Source organism: Cryptotermes secundus, unplaced genomic scaffold, assembly GCF_002891405.2.
Source record: "Cryptotermes secundus unplaced genomic scaffold, Csec_1.0 scaffold1231, whole genome shotgun sequence".
Classification (NCBI taxonomy): domain Eukaryota; kingdom Metazoa; phylum Arthropoda; class Insecta; order Blattodea; family Kalotermitidae; genus Cryptotermes; species Cryptotermes secundus.
This window is the reverse complement of record NW_019723323.1, coordinates 63,539-89,326: the sequence shown is the minus strand read 5'-3', so window position 1 is coordinate 89,326 and position 25,788 is coordinate 63,539. Positions and strand designations below refer to the sequence as shown.

Genomic DNA, 25,788 nt, shown 5'->3' with positions numbered 1-25,788 from the left:
TATATTTGAAATTTCGCAAGGAAATAAGAAATTTTTGAAGGAATAAAAAAGCAATGGTTCAAGGAAAAACTGGCAGAAAATATGAACACGAATGCTAACTCTTTAAGAGAAGTAGGGGAAATAGGAGATTTACCACAACATGAACATAAACCAGATGAAACTGGCATAAAGGACAGTGATAAAAAAGGGATGCTAAAGAAACAAAGGAAATACAGAAATACATAATAAAATGAAAGAAACAAATAAAAGCGATTTGATGTTACTTGTTTCTCGCAGACATGCATGAAAACTGTATATGAATTACATCCACTACCACACCAATGATGTGCCCTTGTCGAAAGAGATTTGAAACTGACAAGAAAGTATGACAAACCACAGCGCAAGTGGCCGGTCACGGTAGCCGAGCGGTCTAAGGCATGCACTGTCTTCGCTCGCTCGGAAGCCGGGATCGTGGGTTCGGATCTGTTTCCTGTGAGGTACGAACTGAATTCTTATATATTATTCTCATACACTGCCGGTCACGGTAGCCGAGCGGTCTAAGGCATGCACTGTCTTAGCTCGCTAGGAAGCCGGGATCGTGGGTTCGAATCCCACTGAGGGCATGGATGTTTGTGTACAGGTAGAGGCCTTGCGACGAGCTGATCACCCGCCCAAGGAGTCCTGCCGAATGTGTAAGATCTAGAAAAACCGAAGTGAACGGAGTTCATGGAGGTAGGCCTAGGCCCACTGGGGCTGTAGTGTCAAGGGAAAAAATAATAAAAAAAAAAAACAGCGCCAGTGAGATAGAGGATTCTTCTCTCTAACCACGACTAAACAATCAAACAAAGACGTTTCAGTAATCATGCAATGAAATCTTACATCTGGAGCAGGTGTAATGAACTCGCAGCCTTGACGGACCAGCTATGGGTTGCACCGCACATGTTACACGTAATTTTCCAGCAGATACCCAACAAAGTGAATGCCAATTGCGACATCGCTGGCTCCAGGGGGCATTAGCAGTAGTGACCGCAACATGTTCCTGCAAGAACCAGTACACATAAATACATAGTTCATTATGCCAAATACGGAGCATATGGGCTGACGTGAAACACGCTCTGGAGATATCGACTTCAGGTGCCATTTCCAAGACAAGTGTTTCGTCTTGTCCGTCGCTGTATCATACACCACTGACACTGTCACGTCCAACATGTTTTGGGAGCATTCATTAATTCATCAATGGCTCTACAGCCCTTTGTTAGCCCCTGGCCTATTCTTCAGTTTCGTAATCTTCCTTACACAGACGGTAGGACTCCTTGAACGTGGATCAGCACGTCGCAAGACCGCTTCTGATCTTCTCCATCCTTCTCCAACACCACGTTTCGAAGCTTCCCATGTGAACGATCATATTAGTGCCAAATACTGGGCGGGGTGGGGTAATGGTAAGGTTCCCATTAGGGACTTGCTCCGTTTATCGGTTATCCTGTTGTACACGTTCGTGGTTTTCCTCAGCCCTTACAGAAGAATGTCGGGTTAGTGCCTCGATTAGGCCACGAGTGGATCCTTCCAGATCTTTTTAAGACAGTCAATATTTCCAACGTTATGTAGTCTGTAGATACTGAAATCTTTGTTAACTCAAGAAAATAAGATGAAATAACATGAGAGCAAAGTAAAATTCAATTAGATTTTCGTTTTCAAACCCGTTAACTACTAAGCCACCGAAATATGGGGGCAGAGGTGACAGGTTTGAAACATCACCTTAGATTTCATTAAAATAATTTTTAGTCTAACGTCCTTCCTTAAAGAAATACGGCACGCTTATGACATCACCACGGTTTGAATGTCTCTGTGTTTGTATGCCAGTAGTTTTCTGTCTGCGTGCCTCCGATTTCGATTTTTGAAATTATGCTGACGGCCCAAAATTCTGAGGTTACGTCCGCCAATGATTACACAGAATATGTACTTAAGTATTACGTTCTTCCAAAAAAATGACGATGATTTATTATTTACGTGCCGAGTTAACATCTAAAAGACTAATTACAAAAAGAGCGAAGTATAAATACTAATACTAATACCAATAACAATAATACTAATAATAATACGTGTCACAACCCTGATAGCTTTACCTTAATAACAATAACCGGTCACTGAACACCGACAAATTCAGTCCATACATTCACACCCCATCTCTTCAAAACTCATCTTGACATTATGAGTATTGTCCCTTCTATGCCTAAATTTCTCAAGTGGCTTGTAACAATGCAGGGTTTCCGATTAATAATCAGAATTATTTGCATTTATCATCTATTCCATCATTAAACAGAATAATTACCACTTTCTATTTCCTAGCTGCTCTACACAAGCCGGAAGGTCGCGGGTTCAATCCCGATGAGGTCATTGGATTCTTTTCAGTTGACCTAATCCTTCCAGCCGCACTATGGCCCTGGGATCGACTCAGTCTAACAGAAATGAGTACCAGGAATATTCTTGGTGGTAAAGGGCGGCCGGCGCGTAGGGCTGACAACCTTGCCGCCATCTATGAGCCGATTGTCTAGAAAATGTGGGAACCTCAACATCTCGCAACCCTATGGGCCTCCACGGTCTGTTACAGGGATACCTTTACTTTATTCTATACAAACGGAGTTCTTTCCACAGTGCACTGTGTTGCACACATACGAGTTCAACGCCACACCGTCCGCGTCCCAATAGGAACTTCATACGCCTTGGCAGTAGGCCCAGAGTTTAACCTTCCGCGTGAATTTTCCATACATTAAAACCATCTTGTACACATCTCACATGCAGAAGTGACGTTTCCATTGGCTCACACTCAAGTACGTATCCAATAAAACACCTGCATACGGCCACTTCAGTTCACTTCGGACTCAACTCGGCAGGAATGTTATTTACTCACTGGTTTATCTTCCGCAGCATCTCTGACCTTCGTACTTTCGTTGTTATTCTAGTCCTTTCACCAGTTGGCAGAAGAAGACGAAGTGGCGCCAGTTTCCACAATGTCTTACATAAGTGAGCGATCTTGGTGACCGTGAGGTTCAGTGGATCGCCCACGTTCTAGGACAAAGTTTGAATCCCACTTGGGATGTACCACGTAAAAGGTAGCAGAGGGAGGCATGATCTCATACAAGTACACAACTTTAGGGGTTAGGTGGGCGCTAACAATTGTCACAATAACAAAAAACAAACGTCTTACAGGGCCTAGGGGGTGCACCCAGTGACTATAAATAACTGGAAAAAAATACACACTTACGGATCATTAGCAGATCGCGAAACACTAATATATCACACAGACTGGCGAAGCTACAGCGCTCTAGATTCTTATATGGTAGGTGCTCGGTTCGAATCTTGGCACGTAAGAATGATGCTTTTCGTGGTTTTCTTTGAGTCCTATGAGACAAAGATGAATAGAACTCTGATCCGACCACTTCCTTCAATTTTTCTTTTTTACAATTAATCATCCATCGTTCTACCGTGAGAAGATATCGAGCGTAACTACTGACAGGGCAGTAAAATAACCAGCCAAAAATCACAATTACACTACAGTAACATTAAAACAACAGTATGAACGGATTTATTTTTCATGGAAACACATTTTATTTTGTTGTCGCTTTAGTGTTACTATATGTGTATTTATATCACTTGACGAACCAAAAGTAAGCAGAAACATGTAGTTGTTGAAATAAACCTTATACAATCGACAGTGACTATATACGGAGTTTTGATTGGATTTATTATCACCTTATACAATCGACTTGAACTAATAAGTAATAAAGCGCTATCGCTGATTTACACAATTTACAGTTCACCGTTACTTACGCAGTCCTCATTAGTCGTATCCTGGTAACGGAATTAAAACACTCTCACTGTGAGTAAATCTTATAATCACACACTACGTCTCCACATGCTGACTTCTAATTCTTCTTCAACTACTAACGTTCAGTGTCTACCTCCTACCGATAACTGTCTCAATTCTCATTCTCGTACTCTCTCTTGCACTCCGCTGTACTCCCATTCTCTTTGTTCCCTCCTCCTCCTCTTTTCAAACCGTCTCTAATATATATAGTCGCGGCACGGACCATTGAGCACAGAAAACACTGCTTTTCGGATTGTTGTAAAGGTTTATTACCAAGGAGCTGCCTAACAAACAGTCTCGGCGCGGAACACATAGAAAACACTTTATTTAAGAATGCGTTTATTGGTTCGCTACCCAGCAAAGGATGTCCTATTGTTAGGAGTCTAGATTAGGGAATGCGTTTACCGAACCGTTGCCTTGTAATGGTAGTATGCTTCACAATTTATTGTGAAATGATAACAAATCTGCTTTGTGTGGCGAAGGTAATATTAGCGTTGTTCACAACTAACATGTTATAGAGAGGTCCGATCTGACCGGGTTAAAACGTACAATGGTAAACACTGAATGCAGATGGTGTAATAAATGATATATAGTCAAAATGTTAAAATGTGAAATTTAAGGCTGTCAGAGGTTCAACAGCAGTGGCAGTGTCCACAGCATCTGCAAACACCCAACAAACAAACTCCGTGGCCTGTAGTCCGCAAGCGAACTACACCGACCGAGCGACCGCCGCTTGTCAGCGAAGTTAGCGCCAACTTTAGCGGATAGAGGATGTCGCGTGGTCAGCGCAACGAATCCCCACGGCCGTTACTTCCGGTTTTCTAGATGTTGCAACACCCTTCACGGTAAAAGTCGTCCTGTCCCTCTGACGAAGTAAACACCATGCCACAGAGATGTATTGGGGAGTGAGGGTATGGCTCCAAACATCCCTAACTTCGGCATGAGTTGGAGATATTTGGTCAGCTTCACGGGCGGGCTGCTTTATTTCGGTATCCATTGAAAACGAGGCTGGGTGAGCCACAGAGCCGATCTGGAAGCTGGCGGGAAAAGAAAAATCTCTGACCCTGTCATGAATCGTATTCTGATGTCCAGCTGCTACGATTCAAGGCCGAAGTGGTCCCCACATCTTGTGGCCCATACAAGAAACAGGCGCAGAGAAAGAGTTTCCCTTGAGGCGCTTATCATTACATGTAGTCAATATGTAAATGTGTGTGGTGAAATATTCAGTTTGACTTCGTCCGTTTACTGCAATATTGCCGAAGGATCAACAGCTCTTATCTCACGAACTTAAGTACACGTAGTTGATCGTGTTTGATAATTATAGGGTTTAGGTGATTGCAAATAAGAATCTTGCCTTCCTTCTTTGAACTCAGAGTGCAGTGAATGAATGAACTCAAGTTGCATTCGACGTTAGACTTAATTAGTTAGGCTATGCAAATGTGCAAAGTTTGTACTATTTTCAGCTGTTAGATACTTCTAAACGTAACGCTTCGTAATTCACTCGTGTTACGTAACTCCCAGGTAAACTGGATCTCGGTGCACAAAGTCTGCTCCCAAAAGGCTACGTACGAAAGTGTTACATAAAGTCGTTATCTTTCATGTCACATTAATGAAACTAGTTTCCGTTGATGAAATGTTAAGAATGATACTTCGGTTGAAAGTATAATTTTTCCTTACAGATCTGTTCTTTTTTTTTCCCCAAGACGGCATTTAAAGATAAAAAGTGAAAGCTTCTAACTGATGGAATTGCTAGACATGGCTATGATAGTTTATAGAACGACATTACATGAGGTTGGCAGTACTGAAACCGCAGTAATGGCCGTTCATTACGCAACTGAAATGAACATACGAATGTATTATTCTTCTTCCTCTGTTTACCTTCACAGTTTCGTGTATAACCGTGCACTTGATTCCATAAGAAGGAAGAGAAAAGTGTCCAAGCGACTGTTTCGCGTTTACGAAGTTGCATTATGTTTCGCTGTATTGAACCTAGAATATTACATACGAACGAAGAATTGTCATTGTGTATATAAACGTTTAAATATCCAGTCGGTCATCAATGACACAAATCATTTAATAACGAAATCCCAGTCACCATAGTTGTATAAAATATGAACGTTACTACTTTAATCTCGTGCTCGTCTCCATGATGACAGCAGAATTCAGCGAACACAAAGCGTTCGTAAGAACTTCCCAAGCCACAGGAACTCACACTCTTTATTTAAGATCCATCTCAATACTTGGAGCTGGTCAGTAGGGTCAGGCTACATGTTTGTGGAATCGTAGGACGTTTCGGGGTAGGAACAGACATTTTTCTGTTCACTGAAGATGGATTTTGTGACACACAGAAATTGTTCCGCAAGATGTTCTGTCTTTATTAAAAACTGTGCGATCCACATATAATTTTTGTGATTTTTAAAATGTATTGTAATGTAGATGTTAAGTTTTCTTTGTGATGAAGCACCACATCCTGAGANGAGGTAGGCCTAGGCCCACTGGGGCTGTAGTGCCAAGGAAAAAAAAATGTTAAAAGTTTTCCTTGCGATGAAGCACCACACCATGAGTACTTAAGGGCGAGTGAAGGCAGACTCCACACATTCTTAATCTCGACATCAGATGGAGATAACTGCCCAGCTTTAAGGCACGGCCGTCTTAGGCACTGAACTCCACTGTATATGAGACTAGACAGGCACCAGAGTCGGTGCGAACATGGCGAAAAACAGAAAAACTCCTGCTGGAATCTAAGCATGGCCATGCAACTCGTAAACGCTGACAATACTGTCTGAACTAGGCCGGTGACAACATTAATCTTACGTTGCAACATGGGTCAAGGAACTTCTAAACCCGATCACGAGGCAGATATGTCTTGCCACATATACGAATATATGAATATTTGCTCCCGAAATATTCATTCTCGCCTGTGGACCGTTTCACTTCTGAACAGATTATGAAATTCGCAGCGTTTCTTACTGAGGTAAAGACAGACATCGATTCTTCTACACGTTCGGCATTGGATGAAGACTCTGGGACCGCAGGTGCAGGGTTTGAGTGGTGGGAGATGACGTGCTCACTGCGACCGGCACAAAAAGATGTCAGCGCCTGACACTCTTCGCGACTCTTCTATACCGACAGAGCGACCGCCGCTTGTCGGCGAAGTTAGCGCCAACTTTAGCGGGTATAGGGTGTCGCGTGGTCAGCGTAACGAATCCCCACGGCATTTAATCTCGGTTTTCAAGACCGTAGCTGCTGTTTCCTTGAAATATCTCCTCAATTATTCTCACGAGGCTGAGTGGGCCCCGTTCCAGACCTACTACTACTACTACTTAAAAAATCTGGTAGCGCCGGGAATCGAACCCGGATCTCTGTATCTGTAGTCAGGAACTCTGACCGCAGAGGCGGTCCACTTTGCATGCAGTCTTCTTATTATAAAATGTCAAGTTTTAAGAACCACGCCTTAAAAGAATTTGCAGTAGTTCCGTTCTTTCGGTATTTCATCACATTTCTAAAGAAATGTTACATTTCAGAGTATAATTTATTTTGTTGTTTCTTTTTTTATATTGATATTGGGTGGGACTAAGTCCCTTGTATTGCGGTCACTTCTGGCCTATTGTACCAGCCCCAGATGATAGGTGAAGGTGATTGTGGAGCAATTGGTGGAATGAAGATTGGCAAGGGAAACTGAAGTGATCGGAGAAAACCTGCCCCAGAGCCACTTTGTCCATCACAAATCCCACATGACCATACCCGGGATCGAACCCGTGCCGCCGCTGTGGAAAGCCAGGGACTAACCGCTTGAGCTATGGCGCGGCCCTATTTTTTAGTTACTTCATTACTTCGTACGTGTCTACTCCAGGTAAATCATTTAAAAACGTCTATATTGTGACGAAAATGATCATTTGCTAGACAACGGTTCGGAAAACACAGATTCCCGCTGCAACGGGCTGACACACGTTTCCGCGACAAAGAATATTAACAAAGACGTTCCCGTGACAATAGAATAACTAACTGTTAGAGATGGTGCTTTCTCGTCGATTTGTCCGAATTTATAAAAGAGAGTTCATTCGTAAATCAAGAGATCAGAATAACTGAACCCGTGTGGAGGCGGCGTCGAATACCTCCACCGTGACCCTGCGAGTCGTAGGAGGCGATGAAAATGGAAGTCTCAAATCTGAGACAGTAAAATATGGTCACGAGTCCCAAGGAACTCGGACCGAGAAAGACTGCGCTGGCAAGGACCAGTAGCATATACAAAAGACAGACCCGTCCTCTCGTCAGAGAGGCCGCCCCATAAAAACAAGACCGTAACTGACAAACAGTAATAATTATCTGGTCATGAACCTCAGATGGGGCTCGACACCAAGACTTACTGACCGACCGACCGTCAGTCGCAATGTGACAATGACTATTAAAAGAGATAATTTTTCAGACATGAACGGCAATTCATTCAGAATGAGTTCAATGTGTGAGCAGTGACTCGTTGTTCGGTATTCGGTACAGTGGAAGAGAAGACACTAGCAGTTCAGTATTGAACGGAGCGGGCCGTAGACAATCACTGATTGTGAGCTGTTATAAGTGATTGTAACTGTAAAGAAGTGCAAATAAATCCAATCATCAAATCCAGAACCCATTATTATTAGTCACGCTAAACCAAAAATATGTGAAAATATTTAAGAAGTTCATAAGTGTATTATGCCAATATTTCCGCTTGTTAGCCTGCACATTTTTTTTTATCTTCTCTCGCTCCCACATTGAGCCACAAGGCTGGTTTCTCAGTTTCATGATCATTTTACAGACGGTAGGCCTCCTTTGACGGGTGATGAGCTCGTCGCAAGGCCGCTACCTACACACAGGACAACATAAACACATTATAAACGCATACAGACAACAAACATTCATGCCTTGTGCGGGATTCGAACCCATGATCTTCCGAGCAAGCGAAGACAGTACATGCCTTAGGGCCCCCCATACACACACAGTTTGGCCTCCCTTTCGGCCTGCACAGTTGAAGACAAATGCAAAATTGATGTGTGTGGTGCGGTTGCCGGCCAATCGTTTGGACTGTTGGACTGTAGGAAACCCGTCAGTCCGTCAGTTCTACCTGCAGGACGTAGCACGTGACGTGTGTGACTCAGCAATATAGGCTGGAAGACTGACTGTGGCATGAAGCCTGCTGGTTTATCTGCACGTGTATGGGGAAGGTAAGGGAGAGGCCAAACTGTGTGTGAGGCCTTAGGCCGCTTTGCTACCGAGACCGTCAGCCTGCAGATTGGGCGAAAAAAAAAATTAGAGAGAACTGAATTTTGGAAATGAGAAGTATCGTTTGATACAGTTCTCGCTTTAGGCACACACTGTAAGTACCATCAGCATGAGACCGAAATATATAGAGCTTGACGAAGTATGTTTCGTACACTTTCATGTCCTGCAGGCAGGAAACAATGTTTTTCCCGTCGCTGAAAATCGTCAGCCGTTTTTCACTTCTGGAACTAATAACTGTACACGGTACACAAACTCTTATGCTGCTCGCTTATGACCAACGCGTTAACATCAGACCATTATTCGGGGACTGACAAAAACAGCCAGCATCGTCTTCCGAGTTCCCGATCCACATGCAGAGAATAAGAACAAGCAGACATTTCAACAAATATGTGAGATCTGAGGTTCTCATAGCGGCGTTTACTAGATGTTTAGCGACGTTTCGGGAGGATCGCGCGGCCTACAAACTGAGGTGAAGGTGGAGGCAGTAGTTGTCAGCCAGGGATTATCATACGTCTTAAACGAATATTTACACATTTGCGTGCCTACACAGTACCTGTAAATGAAACTTTGTATTTAAAACATAAGTACGTTTTGCTTCATTCTAATGGAATAACGTCACATACTATGACTATGAAGCAGGTTTCCATTAACAGTGATTTTAAAAGTTGGATGCATATTAACTTCGGTGATTCTTATTTACTCATGGAGCTGAGCCCTTCTGGAGGAGCCGCCAATTCTGCAGCTACTCAAGAATTTTCCCAGTATTTTTTGGAACCCGAAGGTTCACTGCCGTGTTCACAAGAGACCTCCACTGATCCCTATCCTGAACCAGATCAATAACATCCCATCCTATCTCTCTAAGATCCATTTTAATATTGTCCACCCACCTACGCCTTGGTCTTTGCAGTAGTCTCTTTCCTTCTGGCTTTCCCACCAATATCCTATACGCATTTCTCGTCTCCCCCATTCGTGCTACATGCCCTGCCCACCTCATTCTCCTTGACTTGATCATTCTAATTATACCTGGAGAAGAGTACAAGTTATGAAGCTCCTCATTATGCAGTTTTCTCCAACCTCCTGTCACTTCATCTCTCTTCAGTCCTCAACACCTCTTCTCAGACACCCTCAGTCTATGTTCCTCCCTTAATGTCAGAGACCAAGTTTCACACCCATACAGAACCACAGGCAAAATTAGAGTTTTGGTGATTCTAGATGAAGATATTTTATAATGATGATAATGAAGTAAGCCTAATGATGAAATTCTGCTTGATCCACGTGTAGAGTCAACATTGGGTCAATATGCACCAGCATTAAATTAATGCCACTACTTTCAGTGTAAAATACCTGGTAAGAAAATTTAATGGGAATTCGTTTAATAATTTCAGGGTTGAATAATGCGAGACCATCGTGTATAAGCTGAACAGCACACAAAACAGGAAGTGGCGAAAGACTGCAATAGAACAGTGGGAAAAATATTCGTGCATGAGTTGCCATGGCGTGTAATTCCATTGTACAGTATCATGAGGGTTATTGACACTCCAAGAAAAGGTCTATAATAAAAACACAGCTATACCAATAAACCACACTGTTTCACGGCGGAAACAGTGCTGTCATGTTAAGAACGTCTGTGGGTTTCATCATATTGCGGCGTGCCGCCTAAAAGCCGGAATATCGTGAGCCAGAGTGGGCTTCCATTGCTAGACAACTGCTTGTTAAAAAAAAGTGGCCGGGCCACGCTGACCATTGCTGAGCAACGGTCGGTAAACACAGGCTAAAAAGTCGGAAAATAAAAGAGACGTCCATGGCTGAGAAACGGCTCAATAAGCGTTCCCGCAACAACCAATACGCGAGAGATAAAATCAACATGTTACCTAAAAATGAAAACACGTTCTCGCGGCAAGGAATAGACCAGTTACCGATACACTAGCTAACACGTGAAACGGAACCCTTCAACATGTCTTCTGGTCCTTCTAAGTGTAGAAGATAAGAGACCAGATCGGGCAGACAGAGGAGACCGGTCAGTCGGCCAGTCTGTCTTGGAATATACCACCCGTCTGAGGCTTAAGACCGGATTTTTATTACTGTCAGACAGTTGCTCGCTTGTTGATGTGGGGCGCTCTCTCTGACGAGAGGACGGGTCTGTCGTTTACAATTGCTGCTGGCCTTCGCCAGGGCAGTCATTCTCGAGTCCGAGTCCCTTGGGACTTTCGACTATGTTTTACTGTCTCAGATTCCGAGACTTCCCTTTTCGTCGCCTCCTACGAATCGCAAGGCTGTGGTTGACGTATTCGACCCCGTCTCCTCACGGGATCTGCCGATTCTCAACTGAACTCTTCTTATAACCACTTCGCAAGGACCGAATAGAAAACACTGTTCCCAACAGTTCCTCCATTGTTGCTTGTGTAACCGTTGTAGCGGAAACTTGTTTACCGAGCCAAATGCCTAGGAATGGACATCTCTTCTGGCTCCACTATTCCAGCCTTCAGGTGTCATGTCACAATAGCGTGATCATTAATTGGTAGTGATCTAAATATACAACAATTTAAAGAGAGCCGTTTCCATAATCACGGCAGCAATGACGGTTTTCGCCATAATGTGTCTCGAAATTCCGTGTTAAGTTTTGAGAAAGTTGATGCGGGGGGGGGGAGAATTTCTTGTTGTGTGGGGCATCATTTACGATTGCGTCGACCAAATCCATCGTTACAGATGTTTCACTTTTCGAAGTCCCACAAAATGTTCGGAAATATTCAGTGCACAATAAAATCGGTCCCCTCCCCCGAAGAAACACTTTCGGCAACGCTTTGTAACAGGGACAAAGGAATTCTTCGTGTAAGTTCTGCTCCTCGTTGACGGCAGCTCAGCGACTTGAATTGTTGAATCCATATATCCATGGGTCAAAACCTGAGACTTTCCATTTCCGTGCGCCTACATCTAGGGCTCTCTCGACTAAATTCAAAATAAAAACTCCGTGGCTTCAGTCAGCAAGCGAAGTATACCGACCGAGCGACCGGTGAAGTCAGTGAAGTTAGTGCCAACTTTAGCAGACAGAGGGTGAAGCGTGGTCATCGGAACGGATCCCCATGGTCATTAATCTCGCTTTTCTAGACCGGAGCCGCTACTTTCCATTCAAGTAGCTCCTCAGTCATCCTCACGAGGCTGAGCGGACACCTTTCCAGACGCACTACTTCTGAGAAAACCTGGTAGCGCCGGGATTCGAACACGGGATCTATGGATATTTGGCCAGGAACTCTGACCACTAGACCACGGGGAAATACAGAATAACCTGGGCAAAATCTGTCAGTCGCGTTTCATCCCCATCAAGAAATCGATGTGGTTCGTGCACAATGACACTGGGCGTGGCACAACAAAGGAGATGTGTAGGAAGCTTCAAGGTGGCAGACGAAGCTATCTGCTCCTGATGGTTTCTAACTTGGTTCATTCTTCGACCCTGAAGATGGAAGTTACATGTTCCTTCGAAATGAGACGCTTTCTCTGAACTAGATCCAGAAGAACGTACTCTTCACAGTCACTGCTGAGAGAACCTCAGACCCACCCTATATTTACATTTCCCCTTAGGATGAGAGACCAAATACTACATATAATATTGACCTGCAAGAAACGAAATGAAGGCGTTCCATTCTACTAAGTACGCTGTCTCTATGCGACAACGTTTCTCAATCGATTAAGGCGAGACTGTGAACTTCTTTCTTAGTTGAACGACTATTAGCTTCTGAAAAAGAACTCCGTTCCATGGTGCTAGGTAAGGTGATAGGCCCTCATGTATCCCGTTAATGAGTGCATCCGTAAGGTTCTTGTGCTGCACTGATAAGTTTAATAAACTGTTACATAAGGCAGTAATGAAAGGACCGCTCCAAACAACTGTAATCAACATAGCTACACACAACGTAATAACTAAAGCAGTTACAATGTTTTCCTAACGTCTTGCTTCTACGCAAAATGATACAGTTAGTAACCTGGTAGGTTATTTTCTTCGGGCATTAAGTCTAACTTTCTCGTTTTTAATACCTATAATTCAAAGCATAATGCGTACGCCTCTCATGTTTTCGTAAATTTATCCCTCCACATGTTTGATACTGCCCATGTGCTCGTTACTTTCGTGATGGCATAACATGGGCGGAAGTGCAAACTGGCCAATATGAGACGTTTGACCGACGACAGTAAACACTATTAGGGAAAGCATCCGATGTTAATATTCCATAATATTGTGGCGTTATATCCATTGATAGGCAACGGCCCGGTAAATACATTCTGAAACAAACGCTATCAACAATAGGACGTCTATTCCTAGGCAACGGAGCTGTAAACATGCCCCCTTACCAGAAAACGGTTTTGTTTGGTCCGTGCCGAGGGGTTACAAAAGGGCACAATCAGAAGACGCAACGGAGTATAGAACAGTAGTCGAGAGTAGTCGAGTCCAGTCTTCGGAATTGGCAAGAAAGGAATTAGACTGTGCCATGAAGACCTCATGTGTGATTTGAAGTTACAGTGAGATTGATAAATCTGTTGCCAGGATACGACTAGTGAAGGCTGAGAAACCTAGTGCGTGTGGAACGGTGAACTGTGAACTGTGAAGTGTGCAGAAGAGCGATAGCGCTGTACTGCCTATAGTCCCGAGTTGTGCGAATGTAAAAGGTGCAAATGATCCAATTCGAAACCCGTCCTATAAGTCACCAATACACGTGACAATATTAAACAGTTAAACATGGAACACCTACTTATAGTTTGTCAAGTAATAGAACACAGCCTCTCAGTGTTTCACTAACTGACCTAAGTGAACTCGTTATGAGCGACTAACAGCAATCAGATGCAAATCTTGAAATGTATAGGCTTTCTCCTTTTTAACTTAATATATGTTACTGGGCACGAGTATTTGCATTTCCTTTGTCCCAGATGCAATTTTTTTCCCCCTCTAGCTCCCAGTTTGGAGCATAGAGCTGATTTCTCTGTTTCATTGATCATTTTTACAGACGGCAGGACTCGTTGCACGGGTGATCAGCTCGTCGTAAGGCCTCTACCTAAACACAGGACAACACAGACACAGAATAAACGCATACACACACCAAACATCCAGGCCTTGTGTGGGATCCGAACCCACGATCCCGGCTTCCGAGCGAGGGAAGACAGTACATGCCTTAGACCGCTCGGTTACCGTGACCGGCAGTGTATAAGAATAATATATAAGAATTCAGTTCGTACCTCACAGGAAACAGATCCGAACCCACGATCCCGGCTTCCGAGCGAGCGAAGACAGTGCATGCCTTAGACCGCTCGGCTACCGTGACCGGCAGTGTATAAGAATAATATATAAGAATTCAGTTCGTACCTCACAGGAAACAGATCCGAACCCACGATCCCGGCTTCCGAGCCAGGGAAGACAGTACATGCCTTAGACCGCTCGGCTACTGTGACTGGCCCAGATGCAATACCTATGTCGAAATGATTCGATCTCCAGGGCTTCGTTTATGGTATGGGTTTTTTTTTTCCATGCGAATATCAGATTGGTAAAAAAATTATGTGCACTTTTCCCCTTATATCCCTGAAGCTCAAGTCGTGTAGTGTTAAGAGCTAGCATCTATACTAAATTATGTGCAGGCCCTAAGTCTACGCCGGTGATTACACAACACCGATTTTGAAATTGATTTCGTTTAGTATCCAGGTATGGGGAACCTCTTTTGAAACCTTGAATGTCTTACCTGCGGAAAGAAATAAAGAATGTATTTAATACCTGAAAATAATATATTTCCTATATATAGCCGCTAGCAAGACTACTAATTAGTGACGTTATATTTAGGAAGTCAAGATGGTTCTGAAATGTCTGTAATCGCTCTACAAAGCAACCCGCAAATAACAAGACCCACTTCCTAGCTTAGCTGCTGGGTCATGACACTTAATATCAGACGGAAAGCAGAATAATTGACAGAGAATGCCGTAGTGAACATGGCCGCCGCGCCTTCTTTACAGGGCTTCCGAACACACGAGTGAAAGTGATTCTGAAATTCACATTAGACTAAAACGACCGGAAGTTAACGTGTACGTGTTACTGCCACCAGACGCCGCAGCAATACTCTTTAGTAGTTGCATTGTAACTGATAATTGTTTGCTCCATATATTAGTTGAATACGCTGTATCAACTGCAGACGTTGTACAGAATAGAATGGCACGTGGCAGGATGGCTATGTATGACAGTGGCAAGGGAATGGAGGGTGGAGAAAGCGGATTTTGTCTGTTTGAAAGCATTAATTCGATAAACGCCTCAGAGGACTGGGAAAAAATCACGAATTTGCTATCTCTCGAGTAAAATGTACGTGTTACCAGCGAATAATGGATGCTTCTGGGCGAAGATGGGTTCTCATCCTTAACAACTAATCTTCGGATATGGATCCATTAAACTCATGAAAAGATTTACGANTGTATGACAGTAGCGAGGGAATGGAGGGTGGAGAAAGCGGATTTTGCCTGTTTGAAAGCATTAATTCGGTAAACGCCTTAGGGGACTGCGAAAAAATCACGAATTTGCTATCTGTCGAGTAAAATGTACGTTTTACCAGTGAATAATGATTGCTCCTGGGCGAAGATGGGCTCTCATCCTTAACAACTAATCTTCGGATATGGATCCATTAAACTCATGAAAAGATTTAAATGTAATATCTGATGTAGCAATTAAGTTCCCGGACAGGTGCTGCACAGTCACGTTAGGTGGCGGTGAAACGAACTATCTGTCTATCTAGATATGGCTCCACAGCCCTTTGTTGCACCTTGGCCGCTTTTTCAGTTTCTTAATCTTTAACACGGTCGGTAAGACTCCATGGACGGGGGATCAGCCCATCGCAAGGCCGCTACCTGCACACAGGACAGCATAAACGCAGAATAAATGCACATAGACATCCATGCCTCAAGTGTGATTCGAACACACGATCTCAGTATTTGGGCGGGCGAAGAAAGTTCATGCCTTAGACAGCGCGGCCACTGTGATTGGTGGTGAAACGAAGTACTGATATCTAAGTGCAGTTCTGCCTCTTACCAACAATTGGCAGGGGTCAGCAGATCCAGTCACTGACAGTCCATGAGTAGGATCTCAGCAAGTTAAAAATATTCCGTGGCTTTAGTCCGCAAGCGAACTATGCCGACCGAGTGACTGCCGCTTGTCGACGAAGCTAGTGCCAACTTTAGCGGATAGAGGGTGTCCCGTAGTCAGCGCAACGAATCCCCACGGCCATTAATTTCACCGCTTGAGCTATGGCGCGGCCAATTTCTGTTTTCTAGAACGAAGCCGCTACTTTTACATTCAAGCAGCCCCTCAATTATCCTCACGAGGCTGAGTGGAACCCGCTCCAGACCCACTACTTCTCAGAAAATCTGGTAGCGCCGGGAATCGAACCCGGAACCTCTGGATCTGTAGCCAGAACCTCTGACCACTAGACACAGAGGCGGTCTCGGTGAGTTAGTTGTTTTTAACTGCTGTCACATTTTTAGCCATGGAGCAACGAATATGAAATTTTGTTTTAAATTGGGTAAAACGGGGGGCACGCGGTAGCGTAGTTGGTTGTGGCATTACTACAAGCCGGAAGGTCGCGGGATCGAATCCTGATGAGCTGGACTTTTTCAATTTATCTAATCCTTCCAGCCGCACTATGGCCCTGGGGTCGACTCAGCCTCTAACAGAAATGTGTACCAGGAATATTCTTGGGGGTAAGGGGTGATGGCGTGTAAGGCTGACAACCTTACCGCCATCTATGAGCCGATTGTCTAGAAAATGTGGGAACCTCAACATCTCGCAACCCTATGAGCCTCCACGGCCTGTTACAGGGTTACCTTCTTCTTTTACTTTTACTGGGTAAAACGCCATCATAAACTTGTGAAATGTTGCAACTCTCTATGGTAATGAAGTCTTAAGCTACAGCAGTGTATTTAATTCAAGGACGGGCGTGAGGACCTTCAGGATGTTCCAAGAAGCGAGCGTCCTTCAACCTCTCGAAAAGCAGGCACCATCGCAAATGACCGTGAAATGGTGACATGAGATAGTCGACTGACTCTTAGAAGGTTGTCGGATGAATTGAACATAACGAGGAGGTAATTCGTCAAATCGTCCACGAAGATTTACATAAGAGGGAGATTTGTGGAAAGTTCTTTCCATACAGACTCACGGATGAGCAGAAGCAACAAGGACACACATCATGCCAAGACTTCATCCAGACTTCTCAAGGCAATCTCAATTCAGATTGAATTTTCTCTTTCCTAAGGTGAAAACTATCCTCAGAGGAAAGAAGTTTCAGCATGTTGAAAGTATCATGGAAAACGTGACGGCCGACCTGCATGCTGTCCCTTTGGAGGTCTCTGCTGTTTTCAAAAAAATGTAAACGATTGAACAAAAACATTAAAGTTTGCAGAGGTTACTTGCAATAGAAATAAAACAAATATTTCATTTCCTTTTTCATACCAGTCCGGGAACTTTATTGCCAGACACGTAGAGCATCCACACAGGAACGATTCGTCATGAAGAAACAAGAAATTAATGCGCAATTTTAGTTGGAAAACACGAAGGAAAGGGACCACTAAGAGGAGATTTCCGTACAGATATGACGATAACATTAAAATAGATCTTAAAAGAAATATGGTATGGAGATGTAGTCCAAATTCAGTTGGCTCAGGATAACGTCCAGTGGTAAGTTCTTGTGAACAAGGTACAGATGATTGCGTTCTACACCATTTAAACTCAAGTCAGAACATTGAGGCATTTAGGCCTATGCAAAGCTTACAGATGACATCAACAAGGCAAATAAAATATTTATTATTCTGTGTTGTTTATTTTTGAGAACGTATAGAACAGCGTTAGGGGAGATGCTGAAAATATTCAGTCATCTAGAAAACAAACATGCAATCTAATGGAATCAATATAGTAGGTGTCTCCTACTTCCTCACCGGAAGGACAGAAACAGATCCAGTTTCCCAACGTTCTCTTGTTTAGTATTCTTTAGAACATGGGAAGACGGACAAGTCCAAAAACCCAGTAAACCTAAGCATCCACTCTTTTAGTAGCGTAGTTCGCGCGACGTATTTGCGAGTCAATGCGAGCAACAGTACGTTCAATAGTGCTTTTCAATTAATAAAGATCTCCTTATTTCAGAAATCCCCACAGGCAGAAGTAGCGTGGTGTGAGGTCAGGTGATCGGGATGGCCAAATGCCAGAGCAGCATTGCGGTCACCACAGAACTCCCGATATGTTCACGGCGTGAGCAGTCGCTCCATCATGCTGAGACCAGCATTCCTTTTAAAATTAGTTTCCAACAGAAAAAATTAATTATATAATAAGATTCCGATAAGCTTCCGTATTAATCGCCTTTTAAAAGAACCACGGCCCAGAAATATTGTTAGCAGTCGGTGTACTGACATGCTACACGCTTCAGGAAGAGCAGCAAATAATTTCGATGAGAAGTAATGTTCGAGAATAAACACATCATCTGCGCCCACCTGCAGAGCTTTTGCACAGGTGGTAACGACAGCATCCTGGCAACCAGGGTTGCACTGACTCCAATGTCATGAAGTTGAGAGCATCCATTACAGAGTGTAACAGCTTCTGATTTCGTTTCTGAACCACAGCAGGTGACTGTTTCTTGTGTTGCGTTTTAAACGGTACACCCTGTATAAAACACAGGTAACTTCTTCACCAGTTGAGCATCTATTAACTTTTCAAGGAATTTGCTCCATGGGGTTAGTTGTAAAAGTTATATAATTTGAAGTCCAGGCAGTCCTATACTAAGACGAGTAGTATCACCGCATTCAGTTCTTTTCAAATAAAATGCCACTTGATTCGAAAACATCTTGACTATACACATTCACCCCAACCATGCAAAACGACATATAAATGCAGTAATTCATGGCTAATTAACTACATAATTTAGATTTTATGTCTCTTACTATACAACATGTAGCTACTCATTTAGCGAAGAGGAAAAATTGATGATGAAATCCATCTCAATGAATTTCTCCTCCCGCCTAGCTCTTCAACGGTCGCTTGCATGGATTACAGCAAACGGTTTAAAGGTCACATAATTCAGTACTAATAACGATGCCTTCCGTGTCAGAAGGTGCACATATTCGGTGACAAAAGACTCTATAAAACTACAGAACCGAAAGCTCCCGATCGCCATCTTGAAACACCACGGGATATAACGGAATAAAGAATTTTCTTCTCAGCGGTATTTCAATTCAACCAAATGTTTCCTTAGTCTATAATCTATACTCTACAGTCTGTCGATGGCCGCGCCATAGCTCAAGCGGTTAGTCGCTGGTTTCCCACAGCGGCGGCCCGAGTTCCATTCCAGGTCAGGTCAAGTGGGATTTGTGGTGGACAAAGTGGCACTGGGGCAGGTTTTCTCCGAGTGCTTCTGTTTCCCCTGCCAATCTTCATTCCACCAATTGCTCCACAATCACCCTCACCTATCATCTGGGGCTGGTACAACAGGCCAGAAGTGGCCGCAGTACAAGAGACTTAGTCCCACCCCACTAGCATAAAAAAATAGTCTGTCGATAGTTAAAAAGTTCAAAATTCATGGCATTTTTCCACAGTAGGATGTTTAAATTATGCAGTGATTTAGATAGATAATCGTCCTGTGGTTTAATACTGGCTACGGGCTGGAAGACGCAGGGGTCGGAGTTCGAGTCCCAGTATGGTTAAGAATTTTCTCTTCTCCACGTCGTCCAGACCGACTCTGCGGCCCACCCAGCCTCCTATTCAATGGATACTGGGGTAAAGCGGCCGGGGCGTGAAGCTGACCACTCACCTCCAACTAGTGCCGAGGTAAAGAAAACGTGCATCTATACAGTCACTCTCCTACACGTCTTCAGGACGCAGTGCTTATTTAGTTAAGCATAGGGACAACTTTACCTTTTACCTGTGGTTTAATTATACATACTTCATACTGCCGCCTTGTTGTTCGTGACACCTCAGGGGTGCTGTGTGAGACGTGTCCTGAAGTAGTGAAGGGTGTCTTCTTATTACCCTTCTGTTCTGTAGCTACTGCTAATATTCAGGAAATTCTCATATGGTAAGATTAGTTGGAATTGCGTGATTCTAATGCAATGGTCGTGAAAATCCCCCCGGTTGATGTCGTATTACGTTTGCAAAAGCACGGCACGATTTTCTGTTCCCTTCGAATGGGCATGAGTATTCATATATAAGTTGTCTAAGTCACTGCAAAGTGAGAGCGCGTGTGTGAATCGTAAGACAATATTTCTGCAAGTTTCGAACAACGTGTATTGCATCAACAAGACCGACAAAACCAAACATGCAGTTAAGGATTTCTACCTCACGACGTAGAAACGTGTTTCCTCAAAGCCACACTCTCATAGTTAATTTGCTCATGTCAAGTAATACATATTAGATTATAGGTTGAATAAAATTTTCCCCTCTTGTCTTACATTTCATTCTGGAATATTTCGCAGCTAACATACATTTACATAAATACTTAAGGATTTCTCAAATAAATACAACCGACGCCGAAAGGCTGAAACATAGCAAAATCGTAGCGTATGGTATATCTAGCCGTATATAAATAATTGTGCAGACGGAGCCAAATACAGTAATAACAGTTCACAATGTAGCTCTAGTCTTGAAGCGAAGCTCAGATGTAAGACTCATACAGTAGAAGAGCTCAGAATTACTGGATTTTCGGGCTTTGTCCATCATCCGGTATTCTAGAAGTTAGAAAACACGTTTCAGAAACTGGATCTGTTTCCGTCCTCAGGTGAGGGAGGGGGAGACACTTACTCTGTTGGGTCCCTTTTTTTTCGCCTAGTGGGGGGTGGAGTCCAACTGGGTCCACTCTGCACGGCGGCCACTGATTGGTCTATTGTAGCCTGCCCCGGGTGATTATGATTTTGAATTTGGTGGAATGAAGATTGGCAGGGGAAACCGAAGCACTCGGAGAAAACCCGCCTCAGTGCCACTTTCTTCACCACAAATCCCACTTGACCAGACCCGGGAATCGAACCCGGGACGCCGCGGTGGGAAGCCAGCGACTAACCTCCTGAGCTATGGCGGTCCCCGTTGGGTCCCTTAGGAAGAGCTAACCTCAATTACTGATAGATGTCTCCTCCTCCCCTCACATGAGGACGAAAAGAGACCCAGTTTCCGAAACGTTGTGTCTTCTAGCTTCTAGAATACCGGACGATGGAAAAGTATGAAAACCCAGTAATCTGAGTATTATACACCATCATCAGAACCATTTAGAATCTATTAGTAGAAGAACTATAAGCAAAGAATGACAATCTCCTCAGGTCATTCTGAATGCAGGTGGTTCGAATCATCAGTTACAGCAAACAGCAAAGCATACAAATCAGCTGACACAAAGAACCGAGGCAAATGGCTAATCGTGTTGATATTTAAATTCGAATTTCAGAAAGTAGCTGACAACAGAGAGGGGAAAATCTTACTCAACGCAAAGACCATTATGTCCTAGCGTTTACAGCTTGGTCCTATCTTACAATAATCTGTTTTCTAAAGCTCAGAACTTGCGAAACCCGTTAATAAAGGCGCTTTTCCGGCTAGATTAATGGGTTCCTTTCTCTACCTTGTTCGGCAGTGGTACTGAAAGGCATACCATGGCCATTCGTCCATATCTCTGAGAGTTATTTTTCAGATATTGACGTTATTGAACGAGTTATTAAAAAATCAAAACTAATTCAATGGGTGGGGGGGATACATGCACGTTGGATCGGTTTCAATCTTCGAAATGAAAGTAAATGTCACTGAAACAAAGCGATATTATAAGATAAACAATGCAAAAGGACAAACGGATCCACAAAAAAATGGATTGTTGGATTATGTAAAAAAAATTATTTATTTATGGTTTATTTAACGACGCTGCCAGAAATTCAGATTATATCGCGTCAGCTGTGGTTACTGTCGAAGGAAGCTCTTTTAGCCACTCATGACCAGCAATTTCTTTGTTGTTGTTATTGGAGAGGGTGAGANCAATGCAATGGGCATGGGAACTGGTATGTCAAAAAGCGTTAATTTCAATTCAGCTTCTCACCATAACAGACGTAGGAAATGAATCCTCAAAATTTCGTTAACTCCAAAATACATAAAAACCGACTCACAAAAAAAAAAAAAAAACACTTCGCCGCAAGTGAAAATTCATACCGCAAGTGAGACTGCCTGTATGAGACGTCTAGTGCCCTTTCATTGAGCACAGTGAAACACTTCACAAGGAAAAGGCTGATGACTTTTCCAGCTCTTACGGTTAGAACTTCAGGCATTAACATTTTATCCTTTTGAGATGTGTAAAGGGGGCCGCGCCATAGCTCAAGCAGTTAGTCGCTGGCTTCCCACCGCGGCAGCCCGGGTTCGGTCAGGTGGGATTTGTGGTGGACAAAGTGGCGCTGGGGCAGCTTTTCTCCGAGTACTTCGGTTTCCCCTGCCGATCTTCATTCTACCAATTGCTCCACAATCACCCTTACTTATCATCTGGGGCTGGTACAATAGGCCAGAAGTGGCCGCAGTACAAGGGACTTAGTCCCACCCCACTAGCAATAAAAAAAGTGTAATGTGGATGAAACTGGTATAACGACTGTACAAGGTATGGATTCTAAGGTCATACGCGTTGTGGACGGGAGGGGGCACAGCGGCTTAGCTAATTTCCGCGGAACTAAAGGTGGTGGGAGAAAACTCATCGTCCAATGAAAGTTTCAAAAGAACCTGTCCCCGAAGTGCGGCTCTCCCTTAAGGCTAAAAATAGTCACAAAGACACGTTCTTTGGAGCCGGAAGATTTTGTTTCTGGGGACGAGCCTCTCATCTCGTTGCCATCCATGACCAGGACAGTACCCCTCAGGAAATGCACCTACTGCTCTGTCTTACAACTTAGGTTATAATAAATAAAGCAGCCAAACGCAAGAAAATGTGGCCAATGTGTCCTCTTAAGAGCATTTTCGTTATTTTGAAAAAAAAATAAGGGGAGGCTTGTAAGATCACCTTGTTGTCTGTACGTTTGCCCGTGTGTCTGTATATTCCCTATTTTTTTTTGGTTCTCTGTGCGGTCCGAGTCGTATCAAAGGAAAGAGGACGATTACTTCTTCCCAGAACTCCTTGTTTCAAAATACGGAACGTAGACTAAAAAATAAAAGGGGGCTTACAAGATCACATTGCTGCATGTGTGTCTGTGTAGCCCACCTATCGTTGACAGACAAAGGCCCGGTGAATACGAATACATACGCAACAATAGAATTGTTGGACGTGTTTCTACGCGGTCCGTGTCGCATAAAATATTCGATGCGTAGTAAAAACACGTAAACCATTGAAAATAACAAGTATACGGTAATGGGACCCGAAACCATGATTGATATTGTTGGTGAAAGCCAGAAGCAGTTTACCCGACCGACCGACCGACTGAAAGGAAAGTAGACGATTAATTCTTCCTAGAACTACTTGTTTAGTACACGTAAAAGTCTGTCCAAAAATGTATCCGACATTCGGCCAACTTATTTTAGAGCATAATTTATAGGTTATTTCGTAGTTTATTTACTTTACGCAGATGTCGAATGGAAGCTATAACCTTGAAATACATAATTAGCTGTAAAAAAACAAAACTTCGCAATTTCACTAAACACAGCGTGCAACCAACACGGGATCATAAGGTCACTGATTACTATGAAGCCAACACGTCTTAGCAGCTGCAGAGACTGCGCACTTCGGGAACTGGCCGACATAGCCCCCAACGTACCCTAACCTTAATGTACTTACCCACAGCCTCAGTGACTGCATCAAGCCTCTGAAACAAGATGAAACAGATATATGTAGCACATGTTACTTCTGCTGGGGAGTACTGCTACCTGTGTAACAACTAGTACTTGGTCTTAAAAATAAGCACAGAAGTCTGCGGTAAAATTCACTGGGGCAATGCTCGTAAATGAGACCAAATAATACGCCATAGAAATACAATTTAAAAACCATATCCATATGTCTCTCATGAAACTGAGTGGATTAAGAGCAAGGCTTTAAAATAATCAGGTTCNGAGTTTTATTCGCCGCTGTGGTCTAATGGTCAGAGTTCCTGGATACAGTTCCAGAGGTCCCGGGTGCGATTCCGGTCGCTACCAGATTTTATGAGAACTAGTGGATCCACTCAGCCTTGTGAGGAGAATTGATGAGCTATTTCAAGGAAATATAGGCTCCGGTCTAGAACACCGAGATTAACGACCGTGGGGATCCGTTGCGCTGACCACGTGACATCCCTCTATCCGCAAAAATTGGCACTAACTTCGCCAACAAGCGGCGGTCGCTCGGTCGGTATAGTTCGCTTGTGGACTACTTGTCACGGAGTTTTTTTATTCATCACTGCTCAACGATACAAATTGCATCATGACTGCCTATAAGCTTTCAGTAACATTACTCGTATGTGACGTCAGACTTCAGGCAACGTGAAATAGTTCTCGAACCGGCGCCACATTAGTAATAATCTTATTGCATTATTGGTCCAATTCCTGCGCTAGTTGTCACAGAGGCAGAAAATAATTGCAGATTTCTTGTCGGTATTTAAGTCTAATTGCACTGATTTTACCGCCATAATGAAATCATCTTTGTGTCAAATTTCCGCCTAATCTTATTAAAACTACTACATGAAAAAGGTTTTATTCAATTCTGGAAAAAGAATGGACGAGAATGAGGTAACAAGTAGGAGAAAGTGAGGTATAATGTACGCAAGAATCCTTCGTTTTATAAACACAGCGAAGCCTGTTAATTTGTACCTATTTTTCTTTCGTCGAACTTCGATGCACACCTATATTCGGAGAGACTACTGCATTAAATAAGAGGATAAAATGAACAATATCCACCACTACCTTACTGAACATTTCTTCTTTTCTAGTATATTGTGTTTAGTGAAGTTTCAGAATGATTATGTGTGCACCAGTGAGCACAGCCTTTGTCTGAGGAAACAACCGATATGTCCTGACTGTACCACTGGACTGTCATTACAGTCTATTGCTATAACAGTGGCTTGTAGGACTTCCGGACTGGCTGTGACAAAAACCGGAAACGTTTTTGACTCGGAGAAGAGTTCAAATGTTGATTTCAGTTTCGAAATAGAAAATAACGGTAAAAAAAAGACAGTGCCATCCCCGCGCTCAATGAATTAAGCACTATGTCATGAAGGCGTATGGGAGACTGGATGTGTAGATCCACAATTTCTTGACCTTGACACTACATGGAGGTGGTCAGCTTCACGCCCCGCCTGCTTTACCCTCGGTACCCATTGGCTAGAAGGTTGGGTGGACGCCAGAGCCTGTCTGGGCGATTTCGGGATGAGAAAATTCTTGATATTACTGGAACTCGAACTCCGACCCCTCAGTAGTCCAGCCCGTAGCCAGTCGCTATACCGACTACGCTACCACGGCTTCTTTTGAAATAGAAAATATCAATAAAATTCAATAACTGAGAGAAGTAGTTGCTCCACCTATTAAAATATTGTGGGAATCTGCAAGCAGATAACCATTCTCATCCTTCACTAAGTTACTTCAAGGCTGGTAACACCCTTAAAGTCATTTATTCCTCTATACAGGTCTCTAGTGTTCTTGTTCTTACTGTTCATTGCAAGCTCATCAATTCTGTCTTTCAGATATTCCCTCTTTTTGTTCCTGAAATGCCTGCTGGTTTCACGTCTTATATTGT

General features: G+C 43.4%; 2 protein-coding genes across 2 annotated transcripts in view; one reads left to right on the top strand and one right to left on the bottom strand.

Annotated features, from left to right (window-relative positions):
• LOC111861861 (centrosome-associated protein 350) overlaps positions 1-25,788 on the bottom strand; it is a 283,054-nt gene that overhangs the window by 198,127 nt on the left and 59,139 nt on the right. Inside the window, exon 4 of the mRNA XM_023846786.2 lies at positions 23,863-23,890. The gene's annotated coding sequence lies outside the window, so the exon portion shown is untranslated. The remainder of the gene's footprint in view (positions 1-23,862; positions 23,891-25,788) is intronic.
• The window catches only part of LOC111861862 (angiopoietin-2), a 164,678-nt gene that overhangs the window by 90,490 nt on the left and 48,400 nt on the right, over positions 1-25,788 (top strand). The gene's annotated exons all lie outside the window — the stretch shown is intronic.